Source organism: Triturus cristatus, chromosome 4_2 (assembly GCF_964204655.1).
Source record: "Triturus cristatus chromosome 4_2, aTriCri1.1, whole genome shotgun sequence".
In the NCBI taxonomy this organism is placed as follows: Eukaryota; Metazoa; Chordata; class Amphibia; order Caudata; family Salamandridae; genus Triturus; species Triturus cristatus.
The window spans coordinates 810,295,460-810,308,818 of NC_140586.1; the positions used below are offsets into that span (position 1 = coordinate 810,295,460).

General features: G+C 41.8%; 1 long non-coding RNA gene across 2 annotated transcripts in view; it reads left to right on the forward strand.

The window, feature by feature from the left end:
• The window catches only part of LOC146835098 (uncharacterized), a 637,707-nt gene that overhangs the window by 127,435 nt on the left and 496,913 nt on the right, over positions 1 to 13,359 (forward strand). For both annotated transcript variants that reach the window (XR_014960382.1, XR_014960383.1), the window contains exon 2: positions 303 to 458. This is a non-coding gene — a long non-coding RNA (uncharacterized LOC146835098). The remainder of the gene's footprint in view (positions 1 to 302; positions 459 to 13,359) is intronic.

Here is a 13,359-nt window from a genome sequence, read left to right on the forward strand (position 1 = left end):
CCTACGCGACTTCGGAGTTTCCTGAATTCTTGCGGCCAGGCTGACATGGAGCTTTCTGGGCCTTCCTCTTCCCTCCCACCGTGACTTTTTCCGAAGTTGTATTATGATGTCCCAGTTTCTTGTGTCCGCTGATTTTTCTAACTCAACTGTTCTTAAACTTGCATGTTCTCTTGATGAGTTTATGCTTTTCATCGAAGTATTTGTTATTTACGTTGTGGTTTCTTGGTTCGCCCCATTCATTGCTTGTCTTGTGCCCCTGTCGTTTGCCGTCGCCTAACCTTGTTACCTTTCTTCCTTCACAGATCAATGTTCCGCGTTCCGTCCTGTTCCTCTGGTTGGACGTCTCACTGACCCCGAGTGTCCTGCCTTCTCCAGTTGGCCCTACCTCCCTCCCCCCGCCTCCACGTACGTCCTTGCTTGTTCCTGTTCCTGATCGTATCTTCCCTAAGTTACCCCTTGTAAGTATTCCTCATACCCTTTTTGACATGTCTGTTCTTGTTCTGTTTCTCCTGACTTTGGTTTTTCCTTTCATGTTTTCAGGTTTACTGGTGTCAGTACCTTTTTCGCGACCTTTTTATTCTTCTCTCTCTCTTTCCTCCTTTCTCCTCATCGCTTATTGGCTCCCTTGGTCATGCTTCTTTCTCTTTATACATTTTACCCTCCTGTCACTTCATTTCTCCTTTGACTCATATTTACGTTCCTCTCCTTTTGGCCGTCCTCTCTCTTATCTTGCTTGTTTATTGGTCTCTTTGCGCATGTTCTTTTTTCTCTTTCATTGGACCTTACTTATCAATATCTCCGGACTTCACTTTATCGTTTCACTGATCTCAGTAACACCTTGGCTTTTCTCTATCTTTATGGTATCTTTTAGTCTTCTCTTACTCTTCTTTCTCTTGTCCATTCCATTTCTTCTTTATTCTTTTTTCTTTCTTTCTTTTTCCTACGTTCTTATTTTTCGCGAGGCTTTCTCTCAATGTTTTAATTTTTCTTTGCATTACTCTTTTAATAATCCTTAATGTCAGTACGTATTCTATCTTGGAACATTAAAGGTCTTCACTCTCCTATTAAGAGGCAAAAAATTCTTTCTCATCTAGCCAAGTTGAATGTAGACATTGCCTTCTTGCAAGAAACCCATTTGTCTGATATTGAAACTGCTAAGCTCAAGAGGGGTTGGGTAGGTGATGTTTTCTCTGCTCCTGGGGATGGTAAAAGAAATGGTGTGGCTGTGTTAATTCGCAAATCTCTCTCTCATTCGCTCTTGACTTCTGAGTCAGATCCCGAGGGTAGATGGTTGTATGTCAAACTTTCCTCGAAGGGTATTCCCATCTCCCTTCTCAACATTTACGCACCTACTGGCGGTGACCCCGCCTTTTGGCGCACAATGGCTTCTCGTATTTCTGAATACGTTGATGACAATTTTATTATGGCAGGAGATTGCAATCTACCCCTTGATCCCTTTTTAGATAGGCATTCCAAAGCATCTTATATCCCTAATAAGTCTCATAAACTGTTTGTTCAAGCAATATCCCAGCACAAACTCATTGATGCCTGGCGTTTATGTAATCCTACTACTAAAGAGTTTACCTTTTACTCCCCATCCCACCAATCACAGTCCCGCATTGATTACATTTTTCATTCCCATCATATCTCTCAGTCCCTCACTCACGCCGATATTGGCCCCATCTTGTTCTCTGATCACGCCCCTGTACTGGTTAACATTGATGTCTTACCCAAGTCCACCGGGCCAAAACGATGGCGCTTTAACAATACTCTCCTTCTTGATCCCAAATTCACCACCTCCTTTGTTGAATTTACTACAGAATTTTTTGCCATCCATGACACACCCACTGTGCCCAAGCATGCTATTTGGGACGCTTATAAGGCTGCAGCCAGAGGTTTCATCATTGATTATGTAGCTAGAAAGCGTAAAACTGCTCGCAAGCGTACTAGTGACCTTCTCCTCACGATTAAAAAACTGGAGCATTCTTTTTATACCTCCCATTCGCAGGAAAGTTTGACTACTCTTATTGAAGCTAAGATGCAATTTAACAAACAATCCACTGACGATGCTTCGTTATATTTGTTGAAATCTAGTTCAAAATTTTACGGGGGTAAGAACAAAGCGGGGAAGGTTTTAGCCAATTATTTAAAAGTCAAGCAACACAAACTGAACATTGAGTCTGTTTATGATGTTAATTCCGTTTTAAGGCGCACATATGTTGATATTTTAGAGGAATTTTCCCTTATTTATTCCACACTTTACTCATCTGAAACTCACCCTACTGCCCAATCCCTCGCTACCTTTTTCTCCAGCATTCAGGCTCCCCCCAATTTTCCTGCTGACTTATCCATTCTTGAAACGCCTATCTCTAGTTCCGAACTACACACTGCACTTCAGTCACTTAAGAAGGATAAAGCCCCGGGTCCGGACGGATTTACAGTTGAATTTTATTTGCAATTTTCTAAATTACTATTACCCAGATTACATTCTCTTATTGGCTCTTTTATTCTTAGTGGCACTTCCTCTGGCACTTTCTCAGATGCCCACATATGCATTATACCCAAAGAAGGAAAAGACACCCAGCATTGCAAGAATTATAGACCAATCTCCTTAGTTAACATTGATTACAAGATATATGCTAAATCCCTTGCCATAAGACTAGACCCCTTTCTTCCTGAATTGTTGGGCCCGGAACAATCTGGGTTTGTTAAAGGTCGTTTCATCACAGATAATACTAGACTTCTGTTCAATGTCCTGTCCAAATCCTCACGGTTCCAGGATTCGTTAGCGGCAATTGCTTTGGACGCAGAAAAAGTGTTTGATAGAGTAGAGTGGACTTTCCTTTTTTCCGCCCTCAGATGGTTTGGGTTTGGTCCTAATTTTATTTCCTTTGTTTCTTTCCTTTATTCCAGTCCCAGAGCGGCGGTCTGTGCTAATGGCCTAGTCTCTTCTTTCTTCAACTTAGGTAGAGGAGTTCATCAGGGTTGTCCCCTTTCTCCCTTCCTTTTTAATCTGGCCTTAGAACCCTTTCTCTCAAAACTCCGCCAAAATCCTAATTTGCATGGTTTCCAAATCTCTCAAACAAACATCAAACTTGCTGCCTATGCAGATGATATCCTACTCTTTATGTCCAACCCTGCCATTTCAATCCCCGCATTTCTAACTGAAGTTCATGAATACTCCCACATTTCTGGTTATCAGTTGAATAACGACAAATGTGAAATTTTACCCCTCACAAAATTTACCTTCAAACCTGATTTTGCTGCGTCCAATTTTACTTGGAGTCCCTCACATATCAAATATCTTGGCTTGCACATTACCCCCTCCCTTCCCGATACTGTCTCGTTATGCCTTAACAAGTGTACCCAGAAATTGTCTGACCTCACTTCTAGATGGCACCCGCTTTACCTTTCCTGGTGGGGTCGCCTCGACACGATTAAAATGATGCTTTCCCCAATAGTTCTTTACACTATTTCCAATATTCCAGTTCCTATTCCAGCTAAATTTTTTAGGAAAATCAACACTATTCTCTCTTCTTTCCTGTGGTCCGGCAAAAAAGCGCGTATGTCCTTGTTCAGACTACGACTTCCCAAATCAGAGGGTGGAGTCAACTTTCCAGATTTTCCCACTTATCATAAAGCATTCCTTCTGCGACAAGCTTCCCTTTGGTTGCGAGATCCTGCTGAATCTCCCCCTCTATGGCTTGTTATTGAGCGTCTTTCTTTATCCCCCTTTACTTTCGCTGAGTATCTCTCATTTTCTCGTAAGCCCCAGTTTACTTCCACTCCCATCCATAAATTCACTACCAAACTTCTTCTTTCCACTTCCTCAAGCCCTCCTTCCTCTGTAGCTGAATTTCTCAATAACACCATTTGGTATAATAACAGCATCCTCATTAATCACAAGCCCTTTTATTGGAAATCTTGGAGACAAAAGGGTTTGATCTGGGTATCCCACCTCTTTTCTGGCTCTGATTTCTTACCTTTCTCCGTTCTTAGCCAAAATTTCAATCTCCCTCACTCCTTTGCTCGTAAGTACCTCACGCTTAAGAACGCAGTTATGTGCACCTATGCCCAATTCTCCAACTCTCCCACCCAACCCGACCCTTCCAATCCTACTCTGCACCTCCATTCCTTGCTGCGTACTCACCCCACAGCCTCCTCAATTTACCACTCATTTCACAAGACTCTCACACCTAGGCCAAAATCCACGGTAGAGGAACAATGGGAGTCTGATTTTGACATCTCTTGGCCCACCTCTCTTTGGGATAAAATGTGGACCAAACTTCGCAAATCGTCCAGGGCTGCTTCCCTCACACAAACCCTTTTTTTTTATCTATAACAGACTTCTCTTTTCACCCCATATGTTGAATAAGAGGTTTCCTTTAATCCCTGACCTTTGTTGGTCCTGCTCGACACCCAAGGCTACTCTTTTTCACATGCTTTTTTCCTGTACTGCTGCGCACAATTTTTGGAAACAAGTTTGGGTTCAAATTAATGCCATATTTCATACTGCATTTCCCTTCTCTTTTGTCAATATTTTTTTAGGAATTCTCTCTCCCTGTTGGGCAGATATTGATTTTAATATGCAAATTGTTGACTTGTTGCTAGCTTTTGCATTCCAGCAAATTACTGTTAATTGGAAAAATGTTGCTAATATTTCTTTTAGAGCATGGTGGTACAATGTATGTCATAATCACAGGCTAGATACTGTCTTTATTTATCCCCTCAGTCTGGCTAAAAAGCGACATGATCTTTTGCTTCCTGTGACCTTGTACCTTGATATTTGTGCTAAGCGCTCATCTCATTTGCCTCCTTTTCAGCAGGCGGTCTCTAAACCTCCTTGATTGACCTTTTTTGTTCCTTTGCATTTTTTATAATCCATTTTACTGCATATTATCTCCAGCACTGCTTTTTGTTATATAGCCTCAATTATTTGTTATCTCTCAATCTCATGTTTATTTCCACAGTCATGTCTATTCTACCTCTCATATTGCTGTTATGTTTTAGGTTTTCTTATGTATCGACACCTTTATTTCTCTAATAAAAATCTTTTGAACTTAAAAAAAAAAAAGTGTCTCAACAAATCATAGCTCTGCTTATTTTGATTGGGCAAAAAAAACATGGTTTGCAAAGAACAAACCCACCTTTGCAAGGAAACTCAAAAACAGAGGGCTTGATTTAGAGTCTAGTGGACAGGTGCTCTGTCACAAACATGACCGATATCCCGTCTGCCTTATGACAGATTCATCGTAGCCTAATACACTTGCAATATGATGGACACGATATCCATTCTGTTTGTGTAGGAGTATCCCTCCATCAAATACTAAATGAGGGCCAGAGTCTGGCTATAGTCACAAAAAGGATTATGAAGACATGTGCTTGCTAGTTTTCCACTTGGATAGTCAAAACCTGGCCAGTGGAAGAAATTGACTTATTGTGAAAGAGATGATTGGTAAGGGTGAGGCTGGGAGTTCCTGGTGAGTTTCCTGTTCTCCACCTCCCTCCCATCAGCTAGTGTAATACCTTTATTCCACCTCATTATCTAGTTCAATGTATTGGTTAATTGCTCCACTATAGACGATGCACTTAATCCAATGTAACAAAACCAGACCTAGGATTATCTCTTAGTACGTGTCAAAAACAGAGATTGCAACATGTGACATATATTTAAATAATATCAATCTGTTTACACCTGGTTTAATAATATATTCTGTTAAGCACCAAGTTTCATTAGTTATTATAACGTGACTTAAAGGAGAGAGGGGTTTTTCATGTAATTTATTAGATGTTCTCTTTGCGACAAACATGTTATTATTGAGATGTTCTGCAATTATAGGCTTAATCCTATGAATAAATCAGGAATAACAATGCAAAAAAATCTACTTATTTACATTTATACATTGTCAGTTGATTAATTTCTGCATGGCCAAGTCTAACTAGGATGAATACGATATCTGCTAATTTATCATCTAAATGCATTAATGTCAATAGTGGTAGTTTAGTTATATAAGTCAGTCTATTACGTCCATTTTGATACTCAAACTAATGCTTGGCACGAAACATAATCATTTAGTATACTGCCACTCATCAAGGAAGATTGTAGGACATTCCAACGCATGCTTTTACCACACATGCCTTTACCAAGCATTTTTTACAACGCATGCTTTTACCACGCATATGCCTTTACCATGCAGGTAAGTATATATATATATATATACATATATATATATATATATATATATTCACTGAAAAAACCATAGGTTTCACACATGTTATAGTTAGCTGGACATTTTATTGATAAAAAACCAATGAAATTCCCCCGTTATAGTTAGTGCAGGCAACTATAACTCACGCGACCGCAATCCTCTGCTGATGCTAATACTGTATTTAGACACTTATTTGCCCATGTCTTCTTCCATTAAATTTTAGCTATACATATATTACAAATATTTTTTTTTCATAAAGACACATATGTCATCAGCAGAAGATTGCGGTCGCGTGAGTTATAGTTGCCTGCACTAACTATAACGGGGGAATTTCATTGGTTTTTTATCAATAAAATGTCCAGCTAACTATAACATGTGTGAAACCTATGGTTTTTTCAGTGAATTTGCAAGGTTTTTTAAATGCTGATTCCTAACTATAACGTGGGTGAAACCTATGGTTTTTTCAGTGAATTTGTACGGTTTTTTAAATGCTAAGTTACTTTACGCCATTCGTGGCGTGCGCGCCCAGTTAACGCAGTTCGTTCCGTGCGCGCACGTGCGCTTCGCGCACCGTGCGCGCACCGTGCGCGCACAGTGAGCACGCGGTGCGCTTCGCGCACCGCGCGCCCACTTTACGCAGTTACGTGGTCGGCGATTTTACGAAAAAAAAATATTTTTTTTTTGGGCTTGGGGGTTGTTTGGGGACCCCTATATCAATGCTGGGTGGTTAGGATCTCAAGAAACTGCCTCTTTAGACATTTTTGGGCATCGTTTTTGCTGCCCAACTCAGAGAGCGAGAGAGAAAATGGCGGCCGCCGCTTCCTGGTTTCGACCGATTCGAATGTTTACTAAGATCTAACAGCCAATCAAAATCGCGCTCGCGCACGCCACCGTACGCGTACGGTAAGCGCACCGTAAGCGCACCGTAAGCTGGCTCAGATATATATATTGATTTAAAGGCTATTTTCTCTGAATCTACTGAACAGATTTACACCAAACCTACAAAAGGCACTTCCTTGACCTGAGGACTACCTCTCTGCCAAATTTCAAGTAATTCTGTTCAGCCGTTCGGGCTGTAGCTGTGTCTAAAGGTCCTATGGAAAAATGCATGGGAAAAACGCGTTTTGGGACCCCCCTTTTATCTCAGCCCCCGCTTGACGAATCCCCCCGAGACTTTCAGGGTAGGAGCGGAGCGTAGCGCCCCACCTATTTTGAAAAATTCGCGAGGATTCGTCGACCGGCGCCAAAGTTATTCAAAATAGAATGTTGCGGATTTCCTATGGAAACGTGGTCCTAACTATAACTACCTACTGGCGACCGCCAGTAGGTAATATATATATATATATATATATATATATATATATATATATACATACATATATATATAATTGATGCCTGAATTGCTATTTCTTCAAAAACAGGTACGGACCTCAAAAATTCTTCAAAAGGGATCAATCCATCCAAACCAAGGGGGTTACTTCATGATATCAGTTTATTTATTCATCGAAGTAAAAACAGACAAGTGTCCGCTCCGGACGTGTTTCGATCGCATAAGCGATCTTGATCACCTGACGCGCCTGTGACGGATTGCCATTTTAAATAGAATACAACCAATGAACGCCTAAATGTGATTAAGCCATCGTGCAAATTTAAAGCAACACACACACCCTCATGTGCTACAAGGGATAAAAGAACCTCTTTAAATCAATTTAAACATTCTACTTTGTTTGACCAGTGCTTTAAAACAGTCTATTATGAATAAATCATATAAAATTTAAATATGCTGTTCAATAACAATAAGATTCATACATGGACTAATTCATTCTATAGGTACATGTCATAACTCACAGCTTATTAGTACTAAGACTGTTATGAAGTTTATAAACAAACTCATAATATACTGTGTTATGATCTCACAACAAAAGAGGTATATAAGAGATAATGTGACTAGTGCCTGTTGATACATCTCTAAAGTATTGTGTATCCCAACTAATGTACCTTAGGTTTCAAGGCAAGTGCCTATTGATTCAAGTTGTGGGGGAGGCCCTTCTTTATTACTTACACTTATCCACCGCTAAACCCTAAAAATACCCTTATCACCAATACCCTCACCCACCACTAAACCCTAAAAACACCCTTACTTTCCTACCCCATGACCATTAAATACCTTTCCCATCCAATAGGCCTACTGACCCCTGTGCCTTAAAAAACAGCCTTACAACACAATACTCTTACCCACCCCTAAACCCTGAAACAACCCTTATCTCTCTATACCTTATACCCGTCCCTAAATATTTTGGAGCAGATCTACAAGAAACTAATGCAGCGCGGTGCCGCAAGTCATTTCGCTGTGCCACGCTGCGTTACTTTTGAAGCACAGGGATGCGACATATTTACAACAATATGTTGCATCTCTGTGCTTCCCTCTGCGCTGGCGCACAAACTGTTGCCATGCGCCAGCTCAGGCACCCTTGCACCATGGTGCAAGGATGCCTGCGTCGTGGGGAGATTGTTTTTGTGCAGGAAGGGGCACCTTCCTGCACAAAACAATCAATTGAGGTGATTTCCTCTTCCAATGTGTGCTGTAGAATGCAGCACGCATTGAAAGAGCATTCTGAATCAGTTCCTGATTAACGATTTCTCGTAAATCTGGAAATGCATCAGTGGACATGGGTGTTGCGTCGGAACACCCACAGCAACACACATGTCACGTCACTAACACGCAAAGTGTTGCGTGAACAGGGCCGATATTTACAAGCACAGGTTAAGTCACGCAGGGTGACCTGTTCTTATAAATATCACTTACCAGGCTGTGCAACCAGTGCGTCACGCAACGTGATGCACCGGAGGCGCAAGGGGCTTGTAAATCTGCCCATATATATATATATATATATATATATATATATATATATTTATATATATATATATATATATATATATATATATATATATATATATATACACATATATATATATATATATATATTATCTACTGGCGGTCGCCAGTAGATAGTTATAGTTAGGACCATGTTTCCATAGGAAATCCGCAACATTCTATTTGGAATAACTTTGGCGCCGGTCGACGAATCCTCGCAAAATTTTCAAAGCTAATGGGGCGCTACGCTCCGCTCCTACCCTGAAAGTCTCGGGGGGATTCGTCAAGCGGGGGCTGAGAAAAAAGGGGGGTCCCAAAACGCGTTTTCCCCATGCATTTTTCCATAGGACCTTTAGACACAGCTACAGCCCGAACGGCTGAACAGAGTTACTTGAAATTTGGCAGAGAGGTAGTCTACAGGTCAAGGATGTGCCTTTTGTAGGTTTGGTGTAAATTTGTTCAGTATTTCCTAAGAAAATAGCATTTAAATCAATATATATATCTGTAAGCGCGCTCCGAGCGCGCACCGTAAGCTTACCGTACGCGTACGGTGCCGTGCGCGAGCGCGATTCTGATTGGCTGTTAGATCTTAGTAAACATTCGAATCGGTCGAAACCAGGAAGTGTCGGCCGCCATTTTCTCTCTCGCACTCTGAGGGGGGGAGGAAAAACAAAGCTCCTAACCACCTAGCCTTGGTTAGGGTGTCCTAAATGGACCCCCAAGGGCAAAAAGTTCAATTTTTTTTTTTTTTTTTAAACGCCGAATGCGCTTACCGTACGCGTACGGCCAAAAATAAAAAAACAAAAAACAAAATCCACATATTCCCCCCCCCCGTGTGCAAAAGGTGCCCGTTGGGCACTCTTTGTGCATGGCATATTGCAAAATTGAACATTTAATAGATAACCTTTCACAACGAAGCGCATAATATGTCCTCCGTGTGCGTACATGGCCCATCCAGCGTAACGTGGGCACGCGGTGCGCGTAGCGCACCGCGTGCCCACCGTGCGTGCACGGCACTAACTGCGTAAAGTGGGCGCGCGGTGCGGAAAGCGCACCGCATGCTCACTGTGCGCGCACGGAACGAACTGCGTGAAGTGGGCGCGCACGGCACGAACGGCGTAAAGTAACTTAGCATTTAAAAAACCGTACAAATTCACTGAAAAAACCATAGGTTTCACACACGTTATAGTTAGGAATTAGCATTTAAAAAACCTTGCAAATTCACTGAAAAAACCATAGGTTTCACACAAGTTATAGTTAGCTGTACATTTCACTCGTAAAAAACCAATGAAATTCCACGTTATAGTTAGTGCAGGCAACTATAACTCACGCGACCGCAATCCTCTGCTGATGCTAATACTGTATTTAGACACTTATTTGCCCATGTCTTCTTCCATAAAATTTTAGCTATACATATATTACAAATATTTTTTTTTCATAAAGACACATATGTCATCAGCAGAGGATTGCGGTCGCGTGAGTTATAGTTGCCTGCACTAACTATAACGTGGAATTTCATTGGTTTTTTACGAGTGAAATGTACAGCTAACTATAACTTGTGTGAAAACTATGGTTTTTTCAGTGAATATATATATATATATATATATCCAAACAAAACCTCCTTCACACATCAAAGGAGGCACACCGACACTGGTTAGGTTCCAATTCACGTAGTTTTATTTGTGAAACAACACGAAGGTAAGAGGCTCCCAAATCCCAACGTTTCTGCTCTGGGCGAGCCTTGATCACGGGAGGCAGTCTCTGATTTCAAAAGGGCCCACGTGGTTTCCCTCATTATCTAAGTGGGCCGTATTATCATGCGCACATTGAAAATTTCAGCATATCCCAGGTGAATTGCGCCGTCGTTTCAATTGTGTGAATGACATGCTGCGCAAACCACTTCTTTAAATAACAATTTCCCTGAGCACAAGATGCCTGGTAAGTCTCTGACACAGTTTGTTTTTCAATTTCACCATTACTTGTGGAAAGTCACTCCAACCTGCAATAACGGAGAAACTCCTTCTGCTCCCAACTCGCCAACACACTGTGAAAGCACTCCCAGGGGGCGTGCAGGTCAGGCTCCAACAATAAATCCATCCAAATTGCCCCGCAAATATATATATATATTTATTCGTCAAGGGGGTCCGAGAAAAAAGGGGGTCCCCAAACGTGTTTTCTCCATGTTAATTTCCATAGGAAACTTTAGACAAGGCTACAGGTCGAACGGGTGAACGGAATTACCCCAAATTTGGCAGGGAGAAGAGTCTAGGTCTAGAAAGCACGCTTTTGTTTATTTGGTGTAAATCCGTTCAGTAGGTTTGGAGAAATATCGAAATTTACAGATAGCGATATTTGGGACTTCTGCCTTCTGATTGGCTGAGGCGTTACGAGCACGAGCTTGCTGCTTATTGGCTGCGAGCAGTGCAAGCGGTTGCAACTAGTAAGTGTTGGCAGCCATTTTGTGATTCCGTTGAAGCGAGTAAGGGGAAAAAAGGGTGAAAAGAGTCGGAAAGAGGAGGGTAGGAGCGCTGTGAGGTCTGTGGGGTGGTTAGGGTGTGCTACACAGGGAGTGTGAAGCGATGTATTCACCCCTACCGGTGTGAAAGTGCTGTTTTGCCCAGAGTGAGATGGTGCACTGCTGAGATGAGGTGCCGGTACACTCGGGGATGAAACCGTGAGCTGATTGCTGTAAACTGATGTGCTCTGGGCGCTGTAGGATACTGGCCGCTGTAGCATAGCTGTGTAAGTTGTGCTAGTATGGGTTTAGAGTATAGCAGTGTGAGCTCTGTGGGGTGGTTAGGGTGTGCTATACAGGGAGTGTGAAGTGAAGTATTCACCCCTAGCGGAGTGAAAGTGCTGTTTAGACCAGAGTGAGATGGTGCTGAGGTGAGGTGCCAGTACACTCGGGGATGAAACCGTGAGCTGATTGCTGTAAACTGATGTGCTCCTGGCGCTGAAGCATACTGGCCGCTGTAGCATAGCTGTGCAAGTGTTGTTAATATGGGTTTGGACTATAGCGGGAGTGGAAAGCAAACTACTCACCCCTACCGGTCTGAAGACTCGAATGGAGTGTTTTAGCAAGCAGGAATAAATAAATAATTGTGAAGAATATAATGCAGAATGTTGCAATGCCACAGAAGACAAATGGTGAAATCAGGTGTGTTTAAGAAAGTGGCTGTGTGGGATAAAGCGATGGAGTCTGCAAGTTATATAAAAAGTGTCTTTATGTAAGTGCCATAAATTGAACAATGGGTGCAAGAGCTAAGGCATCCAGCTGAGGCAAACTCCAATCGCTTCTGCTGTATTCAAAGCTAAGCTTCTGCATCAGTCAATTCCACATTACATGTTACAGTTCCATGTGACATAAACAATACCTATTAGACATGAATGACTGTAAATTGTAGAATAAAAATAAAGGTAGGATACGATTACCACACTGTGCCAACCAGTTCCTAAACAATGCCGTGTTTTATGATCTTGATCGCCAGTTCGTGACCAAAGGCTGAGGATGAGCTAATTTGTGTGAAAGGGCTTCGTGGATAAGAGGCAGGCAGAGAGACGTGTGTACAAAGAATAGATATGGTTTCAAAATGGATGTTGGGTTTAGGCTAATTTAGCAAGTAAATAGCGTATTTGCATAGGCCATACTTCATCCATTCCTGGTTAGTGTGGAGAGGTAAGGGCCAATAATCAAAACAGAGTTCAAATGCCTAAGCATACCTAGAAAGTTATTATATGAAAATAGTTCAATTGAAGTGTATTCAAAAATTTAATAGGAAAAGTCAAAAAAGTTGGAAAAAATCTATCCAAGAATAAAGTGAATTTCTTACAAGTCTTGGAAATTGCAGTCCGGAAGTTCTTCAGCGGCTTGAGATGCGTAATGTTCCAAGAGGCGATTGTTGCCACCGTGTGAGAAAAGCAAAGCGATCCAATTCATATCCTCGAAGGGACAGTAATGTTCCTCAAATGTTGGAGCGGCAATTTGAATTGGCAGGCAATCTGTGATGTTGTCAAAGGTCGCACGTTGCAGGAGATATTTCGCGGCTGGGCAGAAATCCCATTCCGCCAGGATACCTTTTTGCGTTGCATCCGCCATTGCTCCACTGCCCGAACAATCAAGTTCATGGTTTTCAAGATACTCCATTACCTGCTGGATATCGGGAGTGTTTGCTTGGATGTTGGCAAGACATAGATCCATTCGCCAGTCGATTGGGCAAGTTTTGCAAAAAAAAGATGGTTGCACGCAGATTGTATATGTGTAAATAAATGTCATGT